Below are 20,472 nucleotides of genomic sequence, written 5' to 3' on the forward strand. Positions count from 1 at the left end.
TGAGGCCGGCAGAGCATCCGCCACAGTCGGTCCTGTAAGACGAGCAGGACGGAGAGAGAACACGAGTGGGGTCATTACAGAGACAAACATTAGGTCAAGGTGCGTGAAGCTGAAGTTCAAGTCAGTTTATGTTAAAGGGACACTCCTCTGTTTTACTTTAAGGGGAACGAAACGCCTGTAAAACATCATCTGAGCATCTCTGCTTGCTCTTGGTGATGTCGAAACAAAAGCTTACAAACTGTGAGTGTGAGAACAGTTTATTCATGAAGTCCAGAATCACAATCAAGTAAGGGAAATACTTAAGTACATTTAATATCAGGTGTATTCATTTTCATCAAGTACCATTTGTGTGCACATTTTAACACGTCTTAACTTAGACTCAAGTATGACTTTTGCGTACTTTGGAAATGAAAGAAAACGTTTGTGATTATGATTTTATTTGCGTATAATCACCTGTAGGTACAAATTTCTGTGTTTTCTTCATCCCAGATCAGTGGTTCCCAAAGTGGGACAGTGCTAAATGAACGAGGCGTGGTTCACACTGCTAAGAAAGTCTGTGGCAACTACAAAAACCAATGACAAGAAATGATGTCATATATTTTGCTCTCTGATTTATTAGTATAGTGGTGGTTAATGAAGAGAGACAACAGTGTGCGGTGTGTCTCAAATATTGTCCTCTGACAATAGCTGAACAAGTAAAGACGTCTCTCGGTGGCTAAACTCTAAATTGAAGATGCAAGATTCAATGTCACCTTCAATGTCTTGTGAATTATTCAATATTTTCAGTAAGATATCACACTGAAGTGGGAGTTTTGTATTAATTACAGTTAAAATATAAATTATTTATACTGCAAACTGTGGTTTATTGAGCTGGCAGGTGAACCCATGCCACAGCTAACGTTACCACTGTGTTTGCAAGCAAGAGACGTGTGTGTGCGTGTGTGTGTGTGTGTGTGTGTGTGTGTGAGGGAAAATGAACCACTGCCTTAGAATTTAACTTTTATACCCACAGAAGGAGCCAAGTCCAGCATGTTTCTACGGTAGCCCAGAACGCCCAAACCAAGCACTGACTCCAGAGTGGGCCTTATGAGAATTTTCTTGTTTTTAGGATGACACGAGGGGTGGTCAGTTGGTTGCAATCTGCAACATCACCTTAAGATTTCAATTAATCCTGCATGCCAGACATTTAAAGGAAGAGTTCGACTTTTGGGGAATACACTTGGTTGCCTTTTCTTGCCGAATTAGACGAGAATATCGACTCTCTTGCTTCCTTTCCCAAAGACAGCATCACATAACTTACCGTTGGGGCAGCTCTACAGCTTGGATGGACTCAAAACTCTACAGTGTGAGTCATCGTATGAATCATAGAAAATCTGCATCCTACATCACAGGATTCCCTCGCTGTCATCATGGAAAATAGAGCACAGGCATTCACGCACATGTGAGCGAAGTTGCGTGTGTCACTTAATGTGTCTTTATAGAAACAACGGCTGTGCACAAGGGCGTGGAGGCGGTTACAGAAGAGAATTTACGTCGGTGTTCCCACGTTTCGTTGTCCAATGCCACTTTGAGGAACCAGCTAGACCTGTTCGGACGCGTTGTTTGGAGTTCCCGCTCAATAAACGTAACAGACATCTTTTATAGCACACCTTGACATTCATGTCGCACTGCAGGCGAGTTCAGAGAGCGAAACAAATGCTTAATACAATGGTCATGACATTGCGATCCAAACCATTGTGATCCTCCTCTGTGCTCATTGTTCTTTATTACTTCTGTCTGTTTTCTCAATCTGGAAATGATTTTGACAGTCTAAGTTGTTGTAACGCCATGTAACCAATACATCTGATAATATGAGTCACCGGGTTTAAAACGAAAAAAAAAAAATGGGAGAAAGTGCTCAACACTTTCCTCCTGAGTCACCTCTGAGAGTGTCCATTAAAAAAAAAAATAATAGATTAAACAAATCCTTGTTTTTAAAATGCAGGACTGACGCATAAATCATTTATGCTCATTTAAGGGTAAATCAGATTTTTGTTGATCTTTAATTCAGCAGGTCAACCTCGGCATAAACACCCCCGTCTGATCTTTTTCTGCTGGCTGGATGCTCAGGGGATTATGTTTTTTAACGAGCCTCTCCTCATAGGAGGTAGATCATCCCTAATCAATATTTCAACGCATATATTAACATTATCCAAATTGATGAAGCGCCTCGGCATCCTTAAATGTTGTTTATCAAAGGAAAGGTCACTCGATGTATTTGGCTGTCCAACAGGGGTATCTTCCTGAGGACTCCATAGGAGGACACGGTGTAATATTGATCAATGGTTTATCATCACTAATGATTCATAAGTGAATGTGTACACATCCCTTCAGGGAGACAATACAGAAAACATCAGTGTGTGTGTGCGTGTGTGTGTTTAACAAATAATGGAAAATCGGAAAAGAAAAGTAAATAGAGGTAATTAAACCTTCACAGCTTCTGCATGCAAATCAAACATCACATCGGGGGGAAAATCATCAAATTTATGTTGAGAGATGACTCATAGTTCACACTCTGCGAAATGTCTCACCCCTGCAGCTGTGTTAATCCGCTGCTCTGCCTGTGCTGGTGAGCTGTTCTGCTGAGTTTTAGGGTTTCAGGCAGCGCAGTTATTAAACTGACTAAATTCTTTATAGAGCTTCTTCTGCATGGAATATGCGACTCCCCAACATCAAACAGAGCAGTGTTACAAAAATGTATGATGTTAGTTCAGTTATTTTGTGTTTTTGCAATGTTTTTGATAGCTTTTATTTTCTTTGTAAGAAGCTGTTGTCTGTCTTATCGCATGTAGACATTTCACCCACTTGTGATTTTATATTGTTTGTTTGTTTTTATGGTTTTCGGTGAGGACCCCAGGGCGACCACATGCCAATGGCAATCCAAATCTAACTATAGTGCAAGGAATCTCTGTCTGTCATTCAGATATCTCAAGAACCGTTCATCCAACCTACTTCACTCTTTGCAGATTTGTTCCTGAGGACCCAAGGAAGTGCAGTGACAATTTTGGATTTGCGATGCATTTAACATTAAAACATTTTAAATTAACAGCAAATACTGCTGTGTACAGCAGCGGGAGGTGTGGCTTCAGTGCTCTGGCTTCATGGTCCTGCAGACTGACGCTGGGCTCACATGTAATCCCTCTGATGTGATCTAATGGGGAAGCAGACATAAACAATATGGAGATTAACGTTGTGCAACAACTTGTTGAAGCGGAGGGCAGAAGGTTAAAAGAGTCTGGACGAGTAAGGAGACATGGCCAGTACGGGTTTTGTCTTGAGTTTAGGTTTCTGTTAACAGTAGCATGCTAGCAAATATTAGCTTCAAGGGCTAGAATGTTGGAAAGTACTGATATAATCACCCAGATTTTTAATCATAAATATCAAACATGTTTCATATTATCAAGGTGGCCCCAATGAATCTTGTAAGAGCTCAGAGAAACATGACGCAAACGATCTTCGAGCATGAGCTTGCAACATAATGTTCAGCCTATTGTAACACAACGCTAAACAGGCCTTTTATCTGATCAAGTGGGAATTCACTTTTGATGCACTGATAGCAGAAATATGCTTGCGTTGATAATGAAAACAGTAGTTTCAGCCAAACAGTGAAATCCAGTACTTCTTGTCCTCTGCACTTCTTTTCTTCTCAGACTGCAGGCTGATGTGAGTTTACTCACCAAGTCCGACTGAGTCCAGCTGATATAACATTTGATTCAATTTGAGCATTGAATTATTAATCCTGGCAGGGATAACGATTCTTAATGAACACATACTGGTGTATGATGCCTTTATAATGCCCCATTAAGGAGGAAGTAAGATGATGTTACAGAGTGAAACACAAGCATTAAAGATGTTCTATTATTGTACAAGACGGTGGAGAACAGAAGAGTTGTTCAGAGCTGATCTCCTCACTCACTCTGCCTCTATGTCGACAAGGTATCTCTGGGCAGGAATAGAAGGAACAATTTTAGAGAAGGCAGAGCAGGAATACAGCTAAAAACACTGTTTCAGCTTTAATTATATGTGCATGAACCGACATGCTGAAGCACAAGCAGTTTTCTTACTAATCTGAGGCATAACAAGGCTGCTTTGCCCCCTTTATCCTCAGATGAAAAATGTGTCCTCGATGCACTCTTGTCTGGAAATTCCCATCCTGAAACGTCTCAGATGTTGAAGATCAAACCAAATGAACAAGCATATTTCTCTGAGAATTCCCACAAGCTACACAGGATTGCTCTTAATGCGAGGGAAAACCTTCCAGTTTGTGATCCGTCGAGCCAGCGTGGTCAACTGAGGACTCAGAGGTTTGTGATCATTTTTTAAGAAGGGTCTGACTGAAGCGCCATCAGAGCGCTGACACAATCTGCACCATCTGTGCAGGTTGTGTCAGCTGGCATGTGTGAATAAAGACATTTTCGTGCATTTTGATATGTAGCCACGACGCTTTCAGGTTTTCTCATCACCGTCTGTTCTCGGCGGTATGATGGAAATGCAGCACAGAGCCCTCAGCCTAAAGACCTTTTTATATCTATAGATTTAACATTTTTATTTTTAGATCTGTCAATTAAATATCGATGCTGCTATGAACATAACACCATGTGCATTCATGTTACTTTGACAGGAGAATAGAAGGTCAAAAAAACCATATAGAAACATAAAGATTTATACCTGATATCCCACTGTTTGAATTTATATTACTTTATTCTGATATGTCCATTAATTGTCTGTCTCTTAGGCTACTGCCAAAATATTAATTTGATGATCTTTGATGTTTTGGTCTGTGTTGGTGTATGGGCCGCATCACAACACTTCCATATATATTTATATATACAAAGTTGCTGCTCCAATCAGCCAATCAGAGGATAGCAGAGATCAGAAAATAGCATGGGCTAGATAAGAAAGATACAAGTGACACCAATGTGTCTTAAAGGGTAACTCCACCAATTTTATGCATTCAAGTGTTTTTACAGGTGGTGTGGCGTTCTAGTTCACACATGTAAAAAGTAGTATAAAGCCTTTTGTGGCTCCAGAGGAAGCTGCGTGTAATCTGTCTCGGTGGCTGATTGCATTGTGGGTAATGTAGGCACCAGATTTTGAAAAAGGAAGAAGAATGCTGCTTTTGATCAACTGTTTTCAAACTTACCATAATGATTTCAGCAGGTTCAGCGGACTGATTCTTAAAAAACATTGAAACCTGGAGCCTACATTACCCACAATGCTAATTTGCCTCTGAGTGAAACATGCTATTCGAGAGGCGGATTAGGAGTTCCAACCATTCATTTTCAAACTTTGTCTGTCTTCTCTGAGTGGGTTCTCCAAGTTCTCCATTTTAGGGTGCTTTCTATAACCAAGTAAACAGGGAGATTAACTGTGGACAAAAAGACTCAGTTTGTAAAACAGAGTCTTCATTGTCTCCATCCATCCATCCATCCATCATCTGTACACATTATATGTACGCCGCTTAATCCTCTGCAGGGTCGCGGTCTTCATTGTCTTCATACATTAAACATATCTTCACATCCCCGAAGGGCATTATAAAGTCACAGAATCACATAAATAAAGAAGATAACATCTGTGAGTTTATACAGCGACATCCATATAATCTGGATAATAAAAAATGATACGTCTGTAAAGGCTGAAATTTATTTTCTTTTGCGTCACACACCAGATATCCATTTTTACAACAGTGGCCTGGAACCATCGACGGATTCACAGAGCGCTCAACAACACTTGCAACACAGCGGGGAGAAGCACTGTGTCGCAATCACATTCCACAATCGGAGCGAGGCTTTAAAAGTCCAGCCCTGCCCGTCTTTCACAAACATAAACAAGCCTTATGGTTTTGCAGCTCATTCATGAATCTACGTCTTTGGAGTTCCTGCTAGAAAGTGTAAGTCTACCAGTTCTGACTCGGAGCCAAAGGGACGCCCTTCTCTTTTCTCTCTTTTCTCTCATGTCTCATTCATGCCCCAGAGCGGAGAGTACGCTCCACCCAAACAGTATCTCCATGGTGACACACATACCGTATAAAGACCAACCTTTAAGGTGTGCGTCTGTGTGTCTTTTTTTCTTTTTTCTGTCTTGCGTCTCTACCTAAGCGGCCTTTGAACCGTCACAACATTTTGAACGACAACGTCAGCAGATAAGGGGTTTCCCTGTGCTCGGCCTCCGGTCGCCCAGGCAACATTCCTGAGAGACAAACATTGGCCCAGGCTCACCAGAGGCATACCAGAGGATCTCCCAGGAAGTCCTAAAGGCTTTCCTGCCGCGTTGTTATTTTTGTTGCTATAGTAGTGGCTGCCAGCCAGCGAGTGTGTACAGGTGAAAACAGGTACACGTACTGTAAATATCTGTTACCTTTCACGAAGACTGGGGATGGAAATAGAACAGGATCTTTATATACAGATGCGAACACTCCTTAAAGACGTCACAACTGATTAGCACGGTGGAGACAAAAGGGTTACGGTCACGCATGTTTGCACTGTAGATATAAACAATATAAAAACATCTGCATCAGACTGATCATTTATGACGAATGGAAAGTGAAATGATTCTTAAAATTAGTTTGCGTCATCGTCAAGGTGCGCGAGAGAAAGGTTTTCAGTGACTAATGTTTTCATGCCTGAATAAACAAGCTGAACTTAAAGGACATCATAATTTAATACTGTTTACTTTGTTTATATGTGGCGGACCCTGCCACCTTTCTAGCTTCTAACAGTGTTCTTATTGTCCTCTGAGACCAGCTTATTTATTTCATTCTGGGGGAAAAAAAAAAAAAATCTTGGTTTTCTATTATTGCCTCATTAAAATTGTAAATATTAAAATTCTGAGTTTGACTTTCGCCTCCAAAGCCACACAGAGCCCCATTAAAGAGTCCTGCATGCCTTAGAAAGAACAATTCTCAGCATCACGGCAGCACTTAGCAGAGTTTTGTGACCCTTGAAAAGTCAGTGTACGCAGTCCCTAGTGTGTGTGCGTGTGTGTGTGTATATGTGTGTGTGTGTGTGTATATGTGTGCGCACATGGTTTGTCATGGTCACCAGGGAGGCGAGAGGCTTGCAGCCGTTCAGTGCAAACACAAACCAGGGCCATCTGCAAGCCTGGATCCCCTCCAAAAGCAACACTAGCGTGCGCACACACACACACATACACGCAAACACATCGACACACACTTCTACATGATATCATGAATTGGGTGTCAGCGGCTGTAGCACCTCATCTTTCGACATGAATGTATACAGTCCGCAGCCAAGGCAGATGTTCCGCATATTGTGACAACTTATAGGAGCTTTTGGCGACAAGCGTCAGAACCGACAATGTAAATGAGATGATGACGGTTTAAATTAAGCTCCCGGAGTGCTTGAAAATGTTTTTTTACATCACACAGATTGCGAGGTAGATGTGTCTCGCCTCGGGTCCTGGTTTCACTGTTGCTGTTTTGCGCTGAGAAAACAAGTGAAGCATGTTGTTATGAAACAGTGACTGATGCCGTAGAGCAGCAGGCCAAAGTGAAAATGCCTCCTTCGCTGCCAGAAACTTGTATTGGAAACCACAAATCCGTGGCACAGAACCATGCAGGCCTTCCTCTAGCGCTGCACAGATCCAGTTCCACAGGAAAATGTGTGTATGTGTGCGCGTTTTCGTACGTACGTACATGCGTGCGTGTGTGCGTGCGTGCGTGCTGATGGGTTTTAAAAGGTTTCATTTGGTTTCAATCTTAACTGTAGGCGAGTGTCTTGTCGATTTCACAGACAGAACTCGAAAAGGAAGATAAACGACCTGCAACAGGTTAATGAACACCTGATGAATGTTGTGTAAAAGTTTGTGAGCAAGCGCTTGGCAGACAAACAAAACTCCAGGTGAAGGTAATTCAACTGGTCAACCCCGAGAGAAAGTTGGACTGGTTCCCCCCCCCTTGCATACCTAAAGTAGATGAAATCCTCACATTTCACATTTCAAGATGTTTTCGAGGACTCATCCCCGGAACAGTAACTTGAACTTTTCTATCTCCTTTTTCTATCTGTTCTTTTTTTCTTCCCCCCATGCTCTCTCATCTTTGGTGGAAATGTTTTGAAGAAGACATACTTAACTAATTAAGAGCCTTCCGAGGTTGTCCTCTTGATCCACGTTGCTGAGCTCCGCGCACCAAACAACTGCGCCGCGTTCCCAGCTGTATACACTGTACAGTCAACCATCCATCAAGCGGGGTCCCCTTCTACTCTGAAACGCCACGACTTCCCTTTGAACCGATCACTGCGGACGGAGAAAAGAAAAACATATTTGATAGTCTCAGTGTGCGAGGGAATTATCATCATGACTCAAGACCGTCTGCTGTGTCCTATCAGACATGCAGACGGTTAATACACGTGGATTATTAGTCACCGAGCGTCCAGATTGTGCCGGAGCCTCTTGAGCTGGAGCACAGACTGTTATTCAGTGGAGAGCTTTGTTTACCAGAGGCTTTATGTCAGGCAAAGATGTTATTTTCTTTTAAATTTAAGCAAGCTAATGGACTAAAGGTGGTGTTTTGTTTTGTGACACTGAATGCTCTTGTTATTCTGAAGGGTTATTTGACTGGTAGCCTATAAAATTAAATCACATCAGATTTGAGGAACTTGATCGATATTGTTGCCAAAACACACTTTTCAACCTCTTGGAGAAACGGAATAAGCTGTAAACTTAACACTGACAGGGCTAACGTGTTAGCAAACACATCCAGCAGACATTGAGCACTATTAGCTTTTATTTGAAGCTGCGTATCCATTCACCTCGCTAATTTATGTGTTTCCTTCTAGCTCTGATTTTGGTCTCCACCAACCCCTGAGGGAAATATTTGGATGTCTAGCTGTTGCTTGCCACACTATCTTCACCAGCTAGGCGCTAAATTTGTCTTCCAGCTGTTTGGTGCACAGCACGTAGCATGTAGAGCGCAGCTGGGAGGCTAAACCCAAAAATTAGCATCGCCCTGATTCCCTCAACAAAAAGCCGGTGGGATTTTTCCTTACACGCCCGTTCAAACTGTCATGGCAATCATGTCCATCACTTTTGGCAAAAACCAAACTCACTCATGCTGCTAGCAAAGCCAGAGATAGTAATTAGTGCAGCTTTAACGCAGAGGTGAGATCTCCTCTGTGAAAGAGAGACTGGTATCACAAACCAGAAGGTATTTCATGCTTTCATGTTCAGAGTGAAACATCAGATTAAGATTAAACTCGACTGTGAGTTCGAGCTATCGCCTCCATCTGACCTTCTCTTCTGTTTTCCCAGGTGGGTATCGTGGTGAGTCACACGGAGGTTTTGCAGGTTCTTCTAGTTTTGTGTTTGGATTTGAACAGATGCGCTAAATTGCCACCAGCATGTACCGTACACCTGACACGACCTCTGGAGGAGTCTTATCTGATGCGCGATGTCAGTCGCTGATTAGGAAGAACTACGCTTTATCAAAAAACCACAATCACTACCTCCCCGCTGATCAAGGAGTACAAGGATGTTTTCGGTAATGGGCTTGATACTGTGAATGCTTTCACTAAATGTAGTGTTACATAAGAGCCATCATTTGGGGAAACTTGGTAATACCCTCAGTGGCAAATGAGCACATGTAAGATGATAATTATACAGGCGGTTTGCTTATTTGATTGTTTCTGCACAGGTAGCAAAATTCTGTAAATCTTGCTGACACTACGTCATGACTTTCTGTAAAAAGGTTAATATCTCCACCTCAATTTGACCGTGAGATTCAATTTGTTTTTCCACATACTTTAAATCTAAATCTGCAAATTTCCACCTTTTCCAATGATCCTTAAAGATTTCGGAGCCGGAATTCATGGAATAGTTTCTTTTCTCCTCACTGTGAATCAGATGTTCCTCTTTTCTCTTTACTCTTACAAGATTGGCTAAACAAATCAATTATATTCTTAAGTTAGACGGCTTGCTACGTACAGCGGACTCAGTGACCGCACCACTTTGCCCAGACTGCCAGCAATCTCGTGTTGATCATGGACAACAATCTGTTGTGTCAGGTCCCATATCACAGCTGCACAATTCCCTCATCTCTCCCAAGATCTTTTAAAGAAATACCACACTTTAATCACACTGCCTCCGGCTCTCATATCTGTATTTTCCCTCTTAAATAAACAAATAAACAAGTGACACGTGATTATTTCATCCTCCTTGACATGGAAATGTTGAGATATGCTGCCCTTTCAATGTTTTTGGGGGGGATTTTCCTTCTTTATCTTTTCAAAACTGTTTTCAAATAACTCATGTAAGCTCTATACACACAGGAATTCTGCAGTCAAAATGTGTCACTCTGAACTGTCCATGAAAAATTATCAAATGTCAGTGCAAGTCAAACAATAATCCCAGACGTCTGACAGATCCCTGCTAAACACATATGCACTGCTCAGTTATGCGACCGTGTCTGCCGTTTTAGCATCTGGTGGTGCCATCTAGTGACGGCTTCTCTGCGCAGGTAGGCTCAGGTCCCACCATGTTTGCTGTGAAAGTGTAATGCGTCGTGGTGTAAATGTCAGACTTGTGTGAGGCAGAATTCAAGTTTCCAGCCCAACAGGAAAAAGTGGGTCAGAGCCATAAAAACACAGGCGTCCTGCACCTACAGTATCCAGAGCCAGAGAAGTCCGCATGGCTGTGAGAACATCCAGGTGGGAAACATCAGGGATATTCCTGGGAATTGTTACAATAAAACAACTGGTAAAGCAATACCATCTGGATCAACAAATAACCACATGAGATTTTCACTTGTGAAACCACAATGTGAGATGGCAGAGGAAAAACACAGGTTGGAAGGAAGTATTGCGTAAGGTGAGGGTTGATCTGTGAGATCTCACCCCGCCACGGTAATTAACTTAGTCATCGTCACTGGGTTCACTCCCTGAAAACGTTCAGATAATGAGGGAAAGTTGTCAAGCCGACTAATTGTATCCTGTGTGATTCACTCCAGATATGTGAGGAGATTATAGTCGGCGTCAGTGAACATCCAGTCAGGGAAATTTTACCATTATAGAGCAAAATCCTCACAATAGCTCAAAGACAGGCAAAGTGCCGCCCCTTCCTGTGGGCCCTATGGCTGAGGGGTAGAGCCAGGGTCTTGTTGTCTGAAGGTTGATGGTTCAATTCCTCTCATCTGCATGCTGAGGTGTCCTTGGGTTAGATACTGAACCCTGAACTGCTTTGCTGGCAACCAGCTCCATCAGCAGATGCTTTTCTCCAAAGCAACTTTCTAATTCTTTCACATTCAGACACTGAAGCATGCAAGGTGCCCACTGCTCATCACTCATCGGGAGAAATTTGAGCTTCAGGATCTTGCTCAAGGACACTTTGACATGCAACTAGGGGCGGCCAGGATTCGAACCACGCACCTTCTGCTGGACTACGGTGGGACCTTATTTCAGACGAAATATGTATCATAGTGAACAGCAAAAGATAAGGGAGCCTGTAGGTCAGTAGTTAGAGCGGGTTGTCTAGTAATCTGAAGGTCGCTGGTTTGAATTCAGGTTCCCCCTTCCTGCATGTCAAAATGTGTGTATGTAAAACAACATTTTTTCACTTGGCTCGATACATGAAAAAATGAATTTCACACATGAATAAATGTGTTCACTCGGCTCCACACATTAAACTTTTTTTTTTTTTTTTTGCTCAGCTCAATACATATACACACTTTGACATGTAGGTCAGGGGGAGATGGGATTTGAATCAGCAACCCCCCAATTACTAGATAACCCACTCTACTTCCTGAGCTACAGCTGTCCTTATCTCTTTACACTCACTATGATACACATTTTGTCTGAAATAAGGTCCCATGTTAGTCTAGCAGAAGGTGTGTGACTTCACCAAATGCTGTTTTTAGAGTGCAGCCTGCGATTTACTGTTTAATTTGGTTGTATGAGTCAGCTACCAATACAATATTTCCTAGTTCCTATTGGTGTATTGCTAATTTGAAGGAAAGGAGAAATGAATTACACTTTTTTTGTAAATACTGGATGGAGGCTGCAGTGCTGGAAAACAGATGTATGTGAGTAAGGGGGAACTATGGAAGCACTGAGGGGGCAGGGGAGATTTTATTGTTTTTATTTTATTTATTTATTTTATTTTATTGTTTACTACAGTACTAAAAAGTACTAAAAAATGTTTTGCCAATGAAAAAATGTTTTCACTCAACAAATGAAAAAGACATTTTTAACTTGGCTTGATACATGAAAAAATGGTTTCACCCATGTGAAAAATTTTTGACTTGATTCAACACATGAAAAAAAAAGTTTCACCCATGAAAACATTTTTTGACTCAGTTCAGTACATGAAAAAGAAAAAAGTTGCAACCTTGATAAATTGTTTTCACTTGGCTCAACAAGTTCACCAGTGAACAAGGTTCACCAGTGAAACTCAATATATGAAAAAATATACTCTTTAATTGGTCTTGATGCATGACTAAAAGAGTTTCACCCATGAAAACATTTTTTTCACCCGGCTCAACAAATGTAAAACAAAATTTTTCAGCTGGATACATAAAATAAATAATTTTAACTTGGCTCAACACATGAAAAAGAACATTTTAAAACTTAGAAAAATGATCATCAGAAAAAATAGTTTCCCATGCCCCTCAGGGCTTCCACAGTGAAAGGGTGTTATGGTTAAAATTAAATTCAGAGTGTAAAAATATTTGCTGTAGAAAGCACAAAACCGTACATAAATGCAAAAGAGGCCTTCAAATACGTGGCAGAATTTGTCAAAACTTGAAATCATCGCTCATTCCTTGATAATCGCAATTACACACTGTGGCGTATTTACTCACCTTTGATCTAAACAAACAGACAAAAAGCACAGAGGAAATCCAGACGATCACCTTTTCACCTCTTGCTGCTGCACCCACCTTCAAATCGGAACATCTACCAACGCCCAAGGAGTGACTAACTAACCAGTCATCTCTCCTCCGCGGTCTGCCAAGTGTCTTATGAGTCAAATCATGGACAATGTCCAGGCAAGTGCAGTGAGAGTGAGCCTCTGTGAGCAAGAAGAAGACACTACATGTTGTTGAGTTGAAAAGCCTTAAAGGTTTAATATTAAACCTACAAACAGAATCTAAATCATACAGGAAAATGCACATTTAGTTGTGTGTGTAGTTTATGTTTTCAAAGTTAAAACTGATGATACGTCTGAAATTGTGATGTCATGTTTGATTTTTTTACCCCAAAGCTCCAAATGTGAGGCTGCAGAGAATATTTCCCGAGCAGCTGTTGATGTTTTTCTCTCTTGGCAGTCACAAATCCACCAGATTTCATCATTTAAAAAAAACAAAACCTCTAAACATCTGAAGAATTCACCACCCTGATGATCTGAGTGTTTATCCTTCCACAGAGCTTGTGGACCCAGAGAAAAAACCAGAGTGATACAGGAATCGATTTTCTAGACGTCCTGAGGAAACTAGACCTGTTTTATGATTACTCTCAAGCCTCCGTTCACGTCTCTGAAAGCGTCGTGAATGTCACTTCCCAGGCAGATTCAAATGCAGCGACATCCTTCTGTGTCTGAGTGATCGATGGCTTTTCTTAGCTCTCTATATGTTTTTTTTCTCCTGTCCAGGTCAACGGGTTTATACTAGCTATAGCATACATCCCACACTGGGTGGCACTGCACCACATGAAATGAACTCATATTCTCTTTTCAGCAAGATGCATTAAATGATTATGGTAGTCTGAAATTGTGTCATGATTGTATCGGTATCTCATATTCAGTCAGTGCCTTTTTCTAAATTTAGATCTCCGTAAGTCCATGTTTAATGAGGCCAGACTGAAAAATGAATAATCATAGTTTCCTTGTGAAGTCCTGTGCCATCAATTCACCAGCACTGATCTTTACATCTGTTTTAAAACACTCACACACATGCACACACATGCATGGAAAAAGGGGAAAGGAAAGAAGATAGATAGAGTCGCACCAATTACCGAGTGACCACTGGTGACAGCAGGGCAGAGCTGCAGTCACACCGAAGCGTCCATGTGTCTTTATCTGTGTGAGCCTCTTCATACGTCGCTGGTCGCCGTGCAGCTCCAGACTGCGTCTTCCTCCTCCTATGACCCGATGGCACTGTCTTCAGCTATCACAGATGAAGGAGAAGATTTTTTAAAAACCTGAGTCTGTGTTAAAGATTTATAAAGTACGCTGAGGCATTTCTTTAAAGCAACTTCTGTCAAATCATTCTGAATTCCCCCACCAAAAAAAAAATCTGCCTCAGTGATGATTCATGAGGGTGGTGATGGTAAGAAAGAAGAAAATGAGGAACACAGAGAGGAACAAGATGAATAAATGAGTCATTTTCTGCTGTTTCTAATCATTAATGTCTTTTGATTGAAGCTGAAGAACAACAAATACACTTTAAATTGATTTTTTTCAAGTGTACTGGTTGTGACGGGAACAAACAGCGTGTTATTTTGAATTGCTCATTATTGATTGACACTGCTGATGAAAGAAACCGCATTTACATGTGCACACATCTCTCTCTCTCATCATTTACCATTTTCATCCGTCTTCCACCCCTGTTTAATGATTCCAGTGAAACAAAACAATCATTTTTCATCATCAGAATGATGTATGGTGTAAGATCACGTTGGGGAGAATTAGCCGACCCTAATGATCTGCAGTCGAGTTCAGCTGACAGTGAGGTATTGCTACACTGGCACCGCTGCCCTTTCTGACCTAGAAGTGGAAAAACATAACGATATCTGTGAAGAAATTCCGATGATTAATGGAAAATGGAAAAAACAATATGTACGAACTCCCAACTGCTATCAGAAATACATTTGCATTCCTTATTTTCTACATAAAGTATCGATCAGTGAAAGAGAAAAAGTCACTGATACTGAGTCATTACTCTGAGTGAGAACCAGCTTTTATTCTCTATGTGTGTGTGTAGTCCCATGACAGCAAATATGCATGAAGAGAGACCAAAGCTAAGATGTGACTGTCTGGTTGAAGGTTTAGATCAATAACACCAGGGGGCACCTGGTCGTTAGCCAGGAAGTCCAAGGAGAGACTGTGCGGTTGCTTGATTAAATTCAAAATAAACAAAATATACAATTTTATTTTAGAAATGTTGCCCACATATTGAGTAACAGCAGAATACCTTGTACAAAGCGTATGTGAAAAATAGTTTGCAGGTAGACAAAGAAGCGAAGAGAAACAGTTAGCTAACTGGTTAAAATGGTAAGCTAGCTAGCTAGGCTAAATGTAATGGATATATTGTTGTAACCACTAGCTAAAGGTAAAATATATAATTAAAATCCTTGAGTAAATGTAGGCTAATGAATAACTTCAAAATTGTAAGCTGAGTAAGCTAATGGCTGCACGGTTAGTCCTGCTAGTTTGCTAAAAGTATAGGCTAACAGATTACTGGTTAAAAATGTGTTAGAAAAAAAATGACCTTTTTTTAATTTGGTGATCATTTTGGCTGCGTTACAGCTTGTGGCATGAATTTTTTCAAGAACTCTTCTTGGTATGGGGGCCTTGCTGGTGATTTGAATTTTGTATATGTCAAAAAATAGCAACAACATAGATTTGTTGTCTGATTGTTTGAACCTGCCATTTGCCTCCTTTGTTCGTACTGTATAAAATGCTGCAGTTTCATTTGCTCTGGTCTCTGGTTAGTCTCATTGATAAATGGTTATCAATATTTACTAAAGTTAAAGGATATTTTACAAAGTTAAAATTAATCAACATGCTCATTGTAAAATAGGCAGAGTTCAAATCCTTAGCCAGCAATGGATTGATGCTTTAATGGTTGAAGCGTCAGCATCACCAATGCGTGTGTGTGTGTTTGTATGTGTGTGTATGTGTGTGTGTGTGTGTGTGTGTGTGTGTGTGTGTGTGTGTGTGTGTGTGTGTGATTTATGGCCATTTAAAATCTATATCCTACAACATTCACTTCGATGCCACAGCAGAACTCTATATTGATCTTAAAGACGTTTGACCTTATTGAAGCCGTTTTCCAAATGCTATTTGTCTGTATATTTGTCTTTTTCTGTCTCCTCTCTTTTCTCTTGTGGTCAAATTAAAGGATGGAGACAAAGAGAGTTTATTTTTAATCCCACCTCAAAGACATGTGATCAATAGCAACATAAACAAGAGTAAACCATCTACCCAGTGCCACCAGTAACGACGGTGTAAACACAAAAAGCCAGCGTAAAATATATTGTGTGTGTGATTTGAATCCTCATCCAGTCCGAGGGAGGAACACACTGTTTCTACAGACGTTAATGTGAAGACAATTGGATGTTGCGTTGCTGTTAGTGTGGAATCCATCAGGCTCTTTAATTGAGCTTGTGGGCTGCTGTGCGGCTGGTGAGCCTGCAGCTCACCAGCACAGACAGTAATGAGCCTGGCTTGTCCCCTGTAGCTCCTGATAAATGACACGGGGCCGTAATGGCTTCGCTTTCTAGCAAGTGATTGACAGCACGGTGAAGAAGCAGGACGGTGATACTGTGAGCCATTAAATACAAAACATGTGTCTTCATGCAAATCACAATTACTGTTTAAACAACACTGGTTTTCCTTCTCAGGCGCCATCCCTCCGTTTACAGTTTTGACCCCCTACCTCCAATTTCAAGTGCTCCTCAAATGTTTGAAGGAGTAGATGTTGAACTCTCCCCCGATGAGATGGGACAACCCTTCAGACTCTCATACGTCATTAACTGTCGTAGATGGTACGGAAACAACCAGACAATTCCAAAATGCTGTCTTCGATTGTGGCAATCCTGGTATTATCACGTCATTTTCCATTTATCTGAGGGAGCAAAAAAAACATGCTCACGATTAGTTCTTAGTTCTTTACGTTATCATCAGGTCACCAAATAAGAAAGAGCACTGCTTCATTCCCTGCTGACATTAGCAACCTGTGTTGATGCGTTTTCAATGCTTTTATCTGTAAAAGACTTGTTTCACAGCAGACACCAGAGAGAGTGTGAGAAGGCAGCCATTGATTGACAGCTTGTTTGAGCATATAGGCCTGTCTATGCCCGCCCTACAGCCTACAATAGCCAATGTGTGATCATGTACACCAGTGACACACACTGTTTTCTTTCTCATCTCTCCCGAGCCACTTACACACCAGCCGCCAGGTAATTGATGCATCGTGTAGCCAATGAGACTTCAAATCCAGAAACATATACAGTAGTTTAGTATAGTTTTTAAAGCCCTTACCTTGGAAATTATGCAAGTTTATGTAGTTTTATGCATTTGCCTCTTTGAATACGTTGTTTTTTCCACCTAGGCTCTTGTGTTTTTGAGCATTTGATAAGTGTAATGTTACAACAAAGACAACTGTCTTCCTGAAAATCTATTATATTTGACCATATTTTTGTAGCAAACCACAACAGAAATTTCTTCATGCATAGATTTATTTACCCTGCTTTGGAAACAATAGATAATGATGTCACTCCGTCAGTCACAGCTCACCTGTGTGTCCTCCCCAGGTTGCCATGAATTATTGTTCTACGGATATTGATGGCAGATGATGATTCGCAGTCAGAAAACATAGCAACAGACTTTGGCAGGGAGAGGGGCTCTGAGCGGGGAGACGACATTACTAGAAACTTACAGGACGGTAGTGGAGAGAAGGTGTCAAGGCCATCTGGTTTCTCAGGAAGGAGATGCCAGCTCCAGCACTTGCTCAGTGGATAGCATTCAGGAAACCATTTTAGTTCTGTAACTTAAAGACTCGCCTCTAAATTCTAATATAATTCTTGTCCTCACAGATAAAGGCAGCGTTTTTTCTTTTCTTTCAGTACTCAGCAGGTAGCATTTCTTTTTGATTTCATACTTGATTTCATTCATTTTCTGCCGTGTGATATATCACTTTGAGTTCGAGGCTTCACAGGGACTATGTTTGTTACGACAGTGCAGCGCCTGGACATAATGACACTATAGCAATCTGTAACCGTTTAGCGTTAACCAGGAGAGTGGCTCGACACATTCCTGCAACATGTCCTGTTTGACCAGTTTCCTTTGTCGCGTGCCGCACACATCTCATGCTCCACTTTCTGTTCATCTTTCAATGACAAAAAAGGAAGAAATGCAAGATTCAGAGGCACTGTTGAATCACAAATATGATGTTATGTATAAATCGCACACATACCAGATCTTGATATTTATTCTATAAAACTGATGCATGTTAGTGCATTAACAGAGGCTATTATAGAGCCATTTAAAAAGGGAAGTGTAATGCTTCATGGTGGAGTTACAAGAAGAGGATGAATGCTACGAATTTGTATATTGGTTGTTGTGCGTATATTAAACAAATGTTGAACATGAGACTGATTTGTTTTGTAGAACAAATTGAAAAACGCTGTACTGCATTATAGTTTGCATGTTCCTGATGCATTATGCAAAGCACTAAGTGAGTGTGTGAGGATGTGTATGTTTTGCGGTACACATTTGCTATACAAACAAACTTGTGTCACCCATTTTCCGTCCACCACTGTTGATGTATTTCAATAACCCTCTACTTTGTTTCTTTTCTTCCCTTTACATACACAGTGGATGGTTAAAGCCATGTTACACATCGCTGACAACCGAATTGGCCCATATGTACGGACTCATGTTTCGTCCCATCAGACAACGTATACAGCAGTATTAGAGCCCAAAGATAAAACGGATCTGTGTGTTTCCAGGCTGTGAGGAAGGTTACTTAAAGTTGTGATGTGGTTTTTGTTTGCCATATGGAGGCTTCAGTGCTAAACTGAGACTGTTCCATAACAACCTTTAAAAGCTCAGTAATGCTCAACGTTAGATACCGATATGGACGGATCTCTCTGTTCATTTTGTCAGTATTTCTGCATGTTTTTGCAGATGTGAATGAAACTGAGCAGTACCATCGCAAACCATTGGGGGCAGAGCAGACAGTAGTATTAGCCAGAAGACAAAAGGACACCATGAAGAAGTTTGATCGATGAAGAGAATTCTCTGTCCACATGTTGCGATGTATGTAATGGCCTCACAGTCCATCGCAACTAACAACGCCGCCTCCACTGTTTCCTCCTTCTTTAAAGAGACCTGTTGTGAGTTTTCAGCTGTTTCCTTTTCTTCTGTGTGTTTTAAAGGTTCTTGTGCATGTAAAACAGCGACCCTGAACGCCTCGTCAGTAGTCCTGCCTTTATTGACATGACTTGATGAAGTCACACTGCGTCGCCATGTCACACATTTGTATTATTTAGGCCTATATTTATGGCAGAATTGAAGCTAACTGGAAGCTGAGAACAGGACGAAGGCGACATGAGACATGTTGAGCCGTGCTGGCTCAGGCGCGTGTGAGCCGACCAATCAGAGCACACCGGGTATTGTGTTACATTTGGGCTGTATTAGTGGCCTGTCGGTGGTGTTTTTGTTCTTGCGTGTGTTTCAGAGGTGCTGTGGAGTTGTCACACAGCTGGTCTCCTTGCCGCTCATTGCCAGATTATTTCGTCAACCAGACGCGGTACATGGTCTCCTCGTGCAAACTCGCTTCTATTGTTTTTTCGCTGCAGTGATCCAATTCTGCTTTTCTTCCTCTCCTCCAGGTAATTGCTCAAGTCCTCTCAGACACTCTCTGGCCTTTGTCGCAACCCAGCCTCCAGCCCGCGTCACCTGGGGATCTTCGGTGTTACGCTTCAGCCCGCTCCAGCATGAGTCACTTCACCTCCCCAGCGGAGCCACCAGTCCCCTCGTCAGCCCTCCTCTACCGCCAGCTGCTCATCCTGCTCAATAATTCCTTTCTAAGGCCTTAAAGAGACAGGAGACGGATGGTGTGAGGAAAAACTGATGTGTCTTTTGAGCGTTAAAGCTTGTAAACCTTGCCTCCTGGCTCCGAGCTGCCCTCTGGTGGATGTCCTGCTTTCCATTCACGCCAACCTAAAGGACGCATGGAAGCATGCGGGCAGTCATGTTTACATCACTTGAGATATCTATTTTTTGCATAAATGAACCCAACCTGGCAATCCAACATTGTTTTATAACTGATCTTTAAAGCACGCCTGGGTGATTCATCTGCAATGAATAAAAGATTTATTTTTATTTCTATTTTTTTACAACTGTCCTCAGAAAACGTGCCTTAGTAGAAAAGATGTAATTAAAAAGTTGAGTTTATCAGACCCTGATGTAAAAGTTCCAACGTGGCCTTTGGATTTACTACGAACCTCACAGACCTGCTGAGCTGTAGTCAAACATCTGAGTCACATGTGGGCACAATGACCAGTCCCGTGGTGTTTCCTTGAATAATTACACTAATTGGCAGTTCGGGCGCAGATGCATTCAAGCCGACGGGTTTTAAAGAGCGTGCTGCACCTACACGCTGTGGACAGCCCACGTACAGAGAAGGAGCTACGTAATCTGTGCGCGTGTGCGCGTGCATGCGCGCGCGCGTGTGTGTGTGTGTTGGAGACAGACAGACAG

At 41.6% G+C, this 20,472-nt stretch overlaps 1 long non-coding RNA gene across 1 annotated transcript; it reads right to left on the bottom strand.

Annotated features, from left to right (window-relative positions):
• Positions 1-352: 352 nt before the first annotated feature.
• On the bottom strand, positions 353-14,194 carry LOC119030567. The gene is made up of 3 exons (XR_005078329.1): positions 13,998-14,194; positions 8,125-8,292; positions 353-3,190 (listed from the first exon to the last, which is right to left on the bottom strand). It is a non-coding gene; the product is annotated as an uncharacterized LOC119030567 (long non-coding RNA).
• Between the last annotated feature and the right edge of the window lie 6,278 nt (positions 14,195-20,472).

The sequence above is a fragment of the Acanthopagrus latus genome, chromosome 12, assembly GCF_904848185.1.
Source record: "Acanthopagrus latus isolate v.2019 chromosome 12, fAcaLat1.1, whole genome shotgun sequence".
Lineage (NCBI taxonomy): Eukaryota > Metazoa > Chordata > Actinopteri > Spariformes > Sparidae > Acanthopagrus > Acanthopagrus latus.